Here is a 9,509-nt window from a genome sequence, read left to right as displayed (position 1 = left end):
GTAGTGCAACATACAATTCCCATGATCAACACTGCTAAACCCGTCCAGCAACGACCCTATCCAATGAATCCTAAGTACGCCAAAATTGTACAAGAGGAGATTGAAAAACTTATCCAATGTGGATTCATATACCCTATTGAGCACTCAGAATGGGTTTCTCCAATAGTCATTGTGCCAAAAAAGAATGGGAAACTAAGAGTGTGCGTGGACCTCAAGAAAGTTAATGCAGCCACTAGGAGAGATCATTATCCCTTGCCATATTCAGAACATGTGCTTGAAAGAGTTGCGGCAAGGAGCTTATAGCTTTTTAGATGGGTACTCTGGTTACAATCAAATCACAATTGCATTAGAGGACCAAGCTAAAACTGCTTTTATCACAGAGTTTGGAGTGTTTGCATTTCGTGTTATGGCTTTTGGCTTAACGAATGCCCCTGCTACATTCCAACGATTAATAAACACTGCGTTTAAAGAATTTCTAAGGGAGTTTTGTGAAGCTTTCCTAGACGACCTTTGTGTTTATTCTTCTTGGGAGAAGCATTTGTTATATCTACGAAAATTATTTGAAAGTTGCAGATTTTATCGCATCTCATTGAACCCTTTCAAATGCCAATTTTGGGTTAAGCATGGAGTCATTCTAGGGCATATAGTGTCCAAGAACGGGATATCCACATATGAGAGTAAGATTAAAGCCATTGCCGATTTGCCAACACCTACTAACTATAAAGGAGTTCAAAGATTTATGGGCCATGTTGGTTATTATCGAAGGTTTATTTTAAACTTTGCCGAGATAGCGCGTCCATTGTACAAGCTTCTTATCGACTTTCACTGGACGGAAGAATGTCATCAATCTTATGAGTTATTAAAGAAGGCCCTAACAAGTGCTCCAATCTTGCGAACACCTGATTGGAATGTACCTTTTCATGTGCATATTGATGCATCAAATTTTGCTATTGGGTGTGTTCTAACTTAACCAGGAGAACATAAATTGGACTACCCTATTAGCTTTGCAAGTCGCCAATTAAATGATGCCGAGATGAACTACACTACTACAGAGCGCGAAGGTCTAGCTATGATTTACGCAGTAAAGAAATTTCGCTATTACCTTCTTGCTACCAAGTTTGTGTTTTATGTTGATCATCAAGCATTGCTATATTTGGTAAACAAGCCGTGTTCCACAGGTCGAATTACATGATGGTTGTTAATTCTTCTTGAGTTTGACTTCACCGTTGTTGTGAGGCCTGGGAGGAAACATGTCATGGCGGATCATTTATCTCGTATCCCTAATGGCGAAGCTCCTACGGGGGTTGATGATGAATTGCCTGATACTCCTTTGTTCATTGTTGAGACAATGCCTGAATGGAGTGAAAAGATTGTTAACTTATTAGTTAATGGTTTTCCACCCAAAGAACTGCGAAAAGATATAGCTCGAAAATTAATCAAGGAATGCGAACCCTATTGCTTACTGGCTGGAACTCTCTATAAGAGAGGAAAAGATGATGTTCTTAGACGCTGTGCCCGCGAGGATGAGTATTTATATATTCTACAAGAGGCACACATGGGCGTAGCTGGTGGTTACTTTTCAGGAAAGTTGACTGCCCGAAAGATCTTACAGTCAGGCTATTGGTGGCCCACTCTATTTAAGGATGCATCACTTTTTGCAAAGGGATGTGATGAATGCCAACGCTTCAACAAGCCACAAAGAAGGGATAGGATGCCTCTACATCCCATCAAGGTAACCCAACCATTTGAAAAGTGGGGCTTAGACTTTGTAGGACCGATTAGTCCGCCTGCACGTAACACGCAATCACGATATATCATTGTCGCTACTGACTATGTAACCAAATGGGCTGAAGCAAAAGCAACACGAAAGGCGGATGCAAAAACAACAGCTAAGTTCCTCTTTGAGAACATTATCACACGTTTTGGATGCCCCTTTGAACTTGTGAGTGACAATGGAACTCATTTTATAAATGAAGTAATAAAAGAACTCACATCAAACTTCATGATATCTCACCACAAGTCTACACCCTATTATCCCCAAGCAAATGGCCAAGCTGAGAGTACCAACAAAACTCTCATCTCCATTTTGACAAAGACAGTCGAGGCTCATCGCACTGATTGGGACCTAAAGCTTACATCAGCTTTATGGGCTTATCGTACTGCATATAAAGTTGCTATTAATTGCACACCGTTTAAGATGGTGTATGGCCAAGAAGCAGTTATGCCATGGGAGTTTGTCATTCCTAGTCTTTGAGTAGCTTCTCAAGAAGGTTGGGATGGTAACCCCTTAGTGGAGCGATTATATATCCTGGAAAGGCTAGATGAAGAAAGGCAATTAGCTGTGCGAAATGATCTAGTGGAGAAGGATAGGAGAAAGAAGTGGTTTGATAGCCATTTAAAGGATAAAGACATCAAGGTTGGTGATAAAGTTCTTATGTACGGGGTACGTAATGAAAAGAAGAAATTGAAATACATTGGTAAGGGACCATATCGAGTGTGTGAAATTACTCCGCAAGGTACCATTCGTGTGGAGACTCTAGATGGAGTTGAAACCATTTGATTCCTTAATGGGAGTAAATTCAAAAGATATTATGATCCTCTAAGCCACGAAGAGTTGCAAGCCATCCATCAAAAGAAGGCTGCCAAGGAACAAGCAGAGCTTTAGAAAATCCAAGCAAGAGTTGAGGCTCGAGAACGACAACAACGTCTTAGACGCCAACGAGAGGCTAATCTGGGAATCACGCAAGCATTTTTCGAGGACACAGATGATGACTCATTAGAATCTGAGCCACCCCTACGATACCCAATTGAGCTAAATAGCCCCTATGGGAAAGTACTATACAATGCCTTATTAGATACGGGAGCTAAACACAATTTGTTATCCTATGGAGTTTGGTGTCAATTAGGGAAACCGAACCTATCCCTGAGTACGATGAAAGTCAAGGGCATTAATAAAAAGAAAACTGCTATTCTTGGAGTCCTTCAGACCCCTGTTGTCTATGACAATGGAAGCATAGTGCAGAGGTTTCTAGTCATGCCCGCAGGAGCTCTGGAAGGCAACGTAAACCTGGGACGCACGTGGATGTTGGCAACCAAATGCACTGTTGATTGGGATACTGGTAGTGTCACGACGCGACCACCGACTCTTACCCCTATCATTCAAGCAAAGTCACCTACATTGCAAACTCTAGCAAAGTTGAAGGATAGCCAACATTCACAAGCCAAGGTGGTTAACTCGTCTTTGCCGGCTACCCATGAATCTAGCACTTCAACACTTGTAGCTGCAGCAAGCAATAATATTGCAAGTACTCAACCTGCACGACCTAAGAGTACATATCAATGGGTCCCCAAGGCCTTACTTCCAACTACCTCAACCCTCCCATCCATTCCAAGAAAAAATTTCCCGGGAAAACCAAGAGCGCGCCCTAGGAGAGTCAAGACCAAATCACGATGGATTCCAAAACAACTATTAGAAGCCCAAGGCTACTATGATGGAAATGAGAAAATTTGGGTACCTAAACGTAAAATGTGTCCTTCCCTATCGACAACAAACCCCTATGAGTCAAACAGTGTAACGCTAAAGCCAATGGCAGACCGTGGAAAGGGAAAGATCACAGAATGCTACACACCTAGTCCAGAGCTAGTTTGGGCTCCAAGGCAAAACCAATTTATTCCACCTAGCTCAGGAAAAGGGGAGTTCCATAAAGCTTCTAGCTCCTCATGTAATACATCCATAGAGGTAAAAGCTTCTACACAGCCTCCATCTATAGTAGTGGACCTCCATGAAGCTACAAAAGAATCCACACCTCCCAGTGTTCAAGAATCACCTGATGAACCACTTCAAGTTCGATCCTGGGAGAGTACCTTACCACCCTTGCAACTTGACGAGGCACCTAGGGTAATAGAAAACTACTGGAAAAAATCCTCACCTATTACCAACTGGAACAATTGGTTTCAAAGGGTGACGACATCATTTCAAACGGTATGATCTACCCAAGGAAGAGGGGAGTGTTTGTGGACATCCATCATTCACTTGCTTCCCTCTCAACCTTTCTCCCTGACCTCTTAATCTCTGATCTTAGGGAATGTATATATAAAGCCTTATACTCACAAAAACAAGATAAAAAAGTAAAAGAGCAAGAGCCATAACACAAATCATAAAGACAAATTATGCACAAGAACACGACCCTTGTAATATTTGCACTCTAACCATAATCTATTTGCGTGTACAGATATGGCTAGTACGATAGAGTCATCCACTCCTGCTTTGGGTGAGAGGTACCCTCATTACTTTTCACAAATATTTCACATGGTCTTTCCAGTGCTTGCATGTGAATGGGATTTGATAGGTACGCTAGCATGTGAGAGGAATTTTGAGGAGTTAGAATGGCTGATACGTCTCTTGACCACGTCTGATCCATACTTAGTAGAGAGTGTTTCTCCCATTGCACAAGCCTACCCTTTTGACCAAGATGACTATAGGTGTCTAGTGACCTTCTTAGTAAACATGGGCACCTATGATGAAGAAGAAAATTTACACGACTACACGAATGGCACATAGGGTCTCATGGATGATGACTTTGTTTATCTCGACGACGAAGATAGGGGTTTAGCCTTAGGATTTCCCCCCAACCTTTACAATATCCTATTCCCTTGACTCTCTAGGGGGAGTGCAAATAATTAGGTTAGGGTTCCTTATGTTTTTTGTTGTGTTCAATAAGTGTTGGTACCTTTTTCCACTAATGTGCCTCCTGGAGGTATTCCTTTTGTTTCCTAGTGTGTACAGGAGCGTGTTGCTATTGGTAGGATTTGGACCTTCATGGAATCTTTATCTCGACTCACTCTTCAAATCAAGCGCGACCATCGACACAAACAGGTGTTTCTTGTCCATTAGCATTGCCCCTTATCTTTTTTGCATCTATGATTGTCAGCTTTGATTGTGATTGGTAGCCTAATATTCACCGCATTTGCTTAGTATCAAACATTTAATTCAATGTAATTTTTTGTCAAGCAGTCCGACAAACTAGTTTGACCAAGTTAGGTGTTAGAAATCTTCTCTTAATACCATGGGGAATGCCTTCCTAATAATTAATGGTTACTTAGGTTCTTAATCCGATTTAGGCAGCATTGTGTGAAATGTACTAGGGCTTTCTAGTGGGCTTGACCCTATTGACCTTTAGCTTAAAAATTATAAAGGGAGTTTACTAGTGTGATGAGCCTGGGGAGGTGTATCAGTGTTATATGACCCCCCAAAGTTACAAAATTAAAATGCTGAAAAAGAACAAACAAAAAATCAAAGTGCCACACTGTAAAATCTTAAGCTGGAAGAGAAATCTCAGCTTGATTTGGTACTTAACTCACATGTATTGCCTATGGTACTAGAGCCCTAGAGGTTCCCAGTATGGGCGCTTTTACTTGAAAAGCAAAAAACCCAAGGCATACAAAATAAGCACACACATCAAAATTGAATCACTGTGAAAAGACTTTGGGGGGTCAAAGAAAAAGTAATCAGTCAGGCGATGATTTCATGAGAAATTCCTTTTATGGTAGCTTAACTACAAGGTCTTCTAGATATAGCCTCTAGTCAGCCCTCGAACATGAATACTTGGCTCTCGCGATTAAACAACTTAATTGAACACAGAAAATTAAGAAGCTTACCCATGGTATTAATATTCGATCTCTAGTACCTTTCGACCGTCAAATTAGCGACCCCATACTTGTTTAATTTTTTACCTTTACATCTGTTTATGCATTTGATTACATTGCAATTTAATGTTCATTGTTGACAAATTGTTTGAAATTCTTTTACCAATCAATTTGTCTACCTAAAACTGCATATGCTTTTTAATCACTTATGAGAATGCAATTACTGTGCCAATGTTGTTTGATTTTTCAGTGATTGAAGAAGGCTAAGGACATTCATCTCAAATGCTCTTCCACCTCGACGAACGAGCTTCAACTCAATAGCATTCGAGGACGGAATCTACATCAGGAAGGGGGACATGTTAACCCTCACGGCTCACGGACACCCCATCACCTACGACGGACGTGTATTATGTATTTGGTAGAGTCAGGTATCAGGCTTGTCGGACCAATAGGAAAAGGGTAAGAGTGATCGCCGATGAGAGGCGCACTCTAATTGGGACATTCAAGGGATTAGTTGGCTAAGCATGGGCGCCCAAGTGTGAATGGGGTGAGCTCATATAAAAGCCAACTAAACCTAAAATTCACTCATTCTCTCATTTGTGCAATAGAAGAGTGCTCTTGCTCCATCTCCATCTTCTTCTTCTTGACCTCCTCGTGTGTGTGTGTATGTGTGAGAGAGAGAGAGAGAGGGAGAGTGTGTGTGCGATCGAGCATTACGAAGGCACGACGGCGGCGAAGCGGTTGAGCGCGGCACGATTGCAGCTTCTTCTTCATCGCGGCGAGGAATCCACCACGAAGGCGAGCGTAGAGCGGTGAGTGACACACCCTTTGCTCTCTTGAGCTTGCTAGATTAGTCTTGTTGTGTGCTTGGAGCCATTTGTGGCTCGCACACGGTGTATCGGCAAGTTCCTTGCTTCGACAGTGCGGCAAGGAGCGCACAGGGATCCCAAAGTCTGTACCCCATCTCACCAGAATTACCATAGCCTAGAAAGATGCACTTTCTACTCTTTGGCTCAAGTTTGTTCCTAAATTTCTTGGGAACGTGAGTATATGCCTCACAGCCAAAGACTCTGAGATGCTTGTATGAGGGCATTTTGCCTGACCATACCATCTCTGGCACTGAATCCTTCTGCAAAACCTTGCTAGGAGATCTATTTACAAGATGAACAGCTGTTGTTACAGCTTCAGCCCAAAACCCATTTGGCAGCTGTGCATTAGACAACATACTTCTGACCTTCTCTTGTATGGTCCTATTCATCCTCTCAGCAACACCATTTTGAGGAGGATTGTAAGGAGCAGTAAGTTCACGTTTTATACCTTTTGACTCACAAAAGTCCTGAAAGGCCTTTGAAACATACTCTCCACCATTGTCAGTGCGTAAGCATTTAAGCTTCTTGCCACTCTGATTCTCCACAAGTGTCACAAACGTTTTGAAAACACTAAACGCTTCATCCTTGTGCTTGAGAAAGTAAACCCATACTTTCCTCGAGTAATCATCTATAAATGTCATAAAGTAAGAAGCTCCCCCTAGAGATAGGTTAGGCATAGGTCCACACAAATCACTATGAACAAGCGCCAACTGTGTATCTCTTCTACTGCTTCTATGCTTATGTGGCTACTGTGTTTGCTTACCATACAGACAATGTTCACAGAATTCAAAATCATTAAATGAAAAGCCAGGAAAATAACCAGAACGAGACAATATTTCCATTCCCTTCTTGGACATATGTCCTAACCGGCTATGCCACAAAGAAACGTTCGGCTGCTCGGTTACATTGATTACATTTTTAGAGACATTTGATACATAAATCATGTAAAGTCCTCCAGACTTTACTCCATGTGCTACTGTCATAGAACCCTTGGATATCTTCCACATGTTCTGTCCAAAAGTGGTGACGTAGCCAGCATCATCAAGTAAACTTGTGCTGATCAAGCTCTTTGTAATTGCGGGAACATGTCTCACATTCTTCAGCGTGAAAGAAGAGCCATTCTGAAACTTCAATTAAACATCTCCAACACCTAAGATCTCACATGTCTGCCCATTGCCTAGCCGAACATGATCTTTAGTGGTCACATAAGAGGTAAACCACTCCTTGTTTGGAGACACATGAAGTGATGCCCCTGAGTCTATAATCCGGTCACTCAGTGCATTTCCATCAGATGCTGTAAGAAGAGCTGAGTCCATTGTATTCTTCAAGAAGTAGATGTTTCCTGACACTAGACTGTCATCCTCTGCAACAGTGTTTGTCACATTTATTTCTTGAATCTTCACTGAGGACTTGTTCTTCTCACCATGGTCTTTAGCCTTCTCTTAGCCTTTTTCTGCTTTCCATTCTCTGCAGTCTCTTTTCATGTGACCCTTCTTGCCACAATGGTAGCATTCTATGTCACTCTTGCCTTTAGCACTGCGGGACTTGCTACGAGAATGATTCCTCTTTCCACCTTTGTACTTTTCTTTGGTCCTTCCCCTGACAACTAAGGCTGTTCCTTTGCCTTTGTCCATTGTCTTTCTATTGGTTTCTTCAGTAAGCAGACTTCCTTCTACACCTGCTATGTTCAAACCATATGGAGGTGCAGAATTACTCAAAGCTGTGCGAAAAGTGTCCCAACTTTTCGGCAATGTGATCAACAGGAACGTAGCTCTAACAGGTTCATCAAACTTGACACCTTGAGCTGACAACTGACTGTAGATTGTGTTGAATTCATTCAGATGATTGGACATAGGTGTCCCTTCTTTCATCTTCAAGTCAACAAGCTTCGTAAGCTAGTATACTAGCTTCTTAAGCTAGTATACCTGTGAAGCTGCACTCTGCTTCTCATAAAGATCACTTAGCTTTAACCATGCTTGATAAGCCGACATCTCGTCTGCTACATTGAAGTAAACGCTTTCTGCCAAAGTCAACATAATGGTAGAAAGTGCCAATTCATCCATTTCGCTCCATTCATCTTCGTCCATATCTTCTGGTTTTATCCCCTTGAGCTTTATAGGTTTTATCTGCTTCTTTTGTACCAACACGTGCCAAATCTGCTTCTTCCACAATGGAAAATTGGTTCCATCCAGCTTCTTGATATTGTAAAGAGCAGTGTCTTGTGATCCAGCCATAGCTACGCTTCACAATGGTTTACTTTCCTGGGAAAAATTCGGCAGAGTTTCCCCTGTAAACTGACCTCTGAACCAATATCAACCTGTCAAATGAACCAAGAAAGCTTCAAATTCTGCATAAATTTCAGCAGAGTCTCCTTTGTAAAATGGCTCTGGTGTACTAGAAAACATACCAAAAATAAGCTCAAAAAACACTGTCTCTCTGACACTGTAAGCTGTGGGTAAACCTGTCCTGCACCTGTACTGTCTCTGACTGTCTTGTCACTGTCCTGTAAGCATAGACTGCGACAATGCCTCAACGGCAGTAAAGCAAAGATGCAATCCCAACTGTCTAACTCACAGTCAATACATCCTAGCTGCCTATCTAAGGGTGCTCGAGGGATCGCTCCAAGACCTGTATCACCGAAAGGATCTCAACATTCGAGAATCCCAGCTCAATAAAACCTCACTCGACCCTCAACAAAGGCTGCAGTAAATCTGACAGTACATAGACTTCCCACAAAGTCATACATCCACAAATTTCCCACTATATGTTGTAACCGCTGCGGCGGTTGTTTGCTGCGTGACTCACAGCCAGCAAACCCTCAACAGACATACATCATCTCTGACAATACATCCCATGTGGAAGTACATGCAATGTCAGGATGAAATCTGGAATATCAAGCAGCAAACACAAGCTACCTGATGAACTAGTGGATGTCGCCTACAGTCTGTGTGTAGATGCGCCCGTGTCGTATGTGACACGCCTCCAAGAACTGTG

Source organism: Adiantum capillus-veneris, chromosome 1, assembly GCF_014529385.1.
Source record: "Adiantum capillus-veneris isolate H3 chromosome 1, ASM1452938v2, whole genome shotgun sequence".
Lineage (NCBI taxonomy): Eukaryota > Viridiplantae > Streptophyta > Polypodiopsida > Polypodiales > Pteridaceae > Adiantum > Adiantum capillus-veneris.
Note: the sequence above shows the minus strand (reverse complement) of the source record.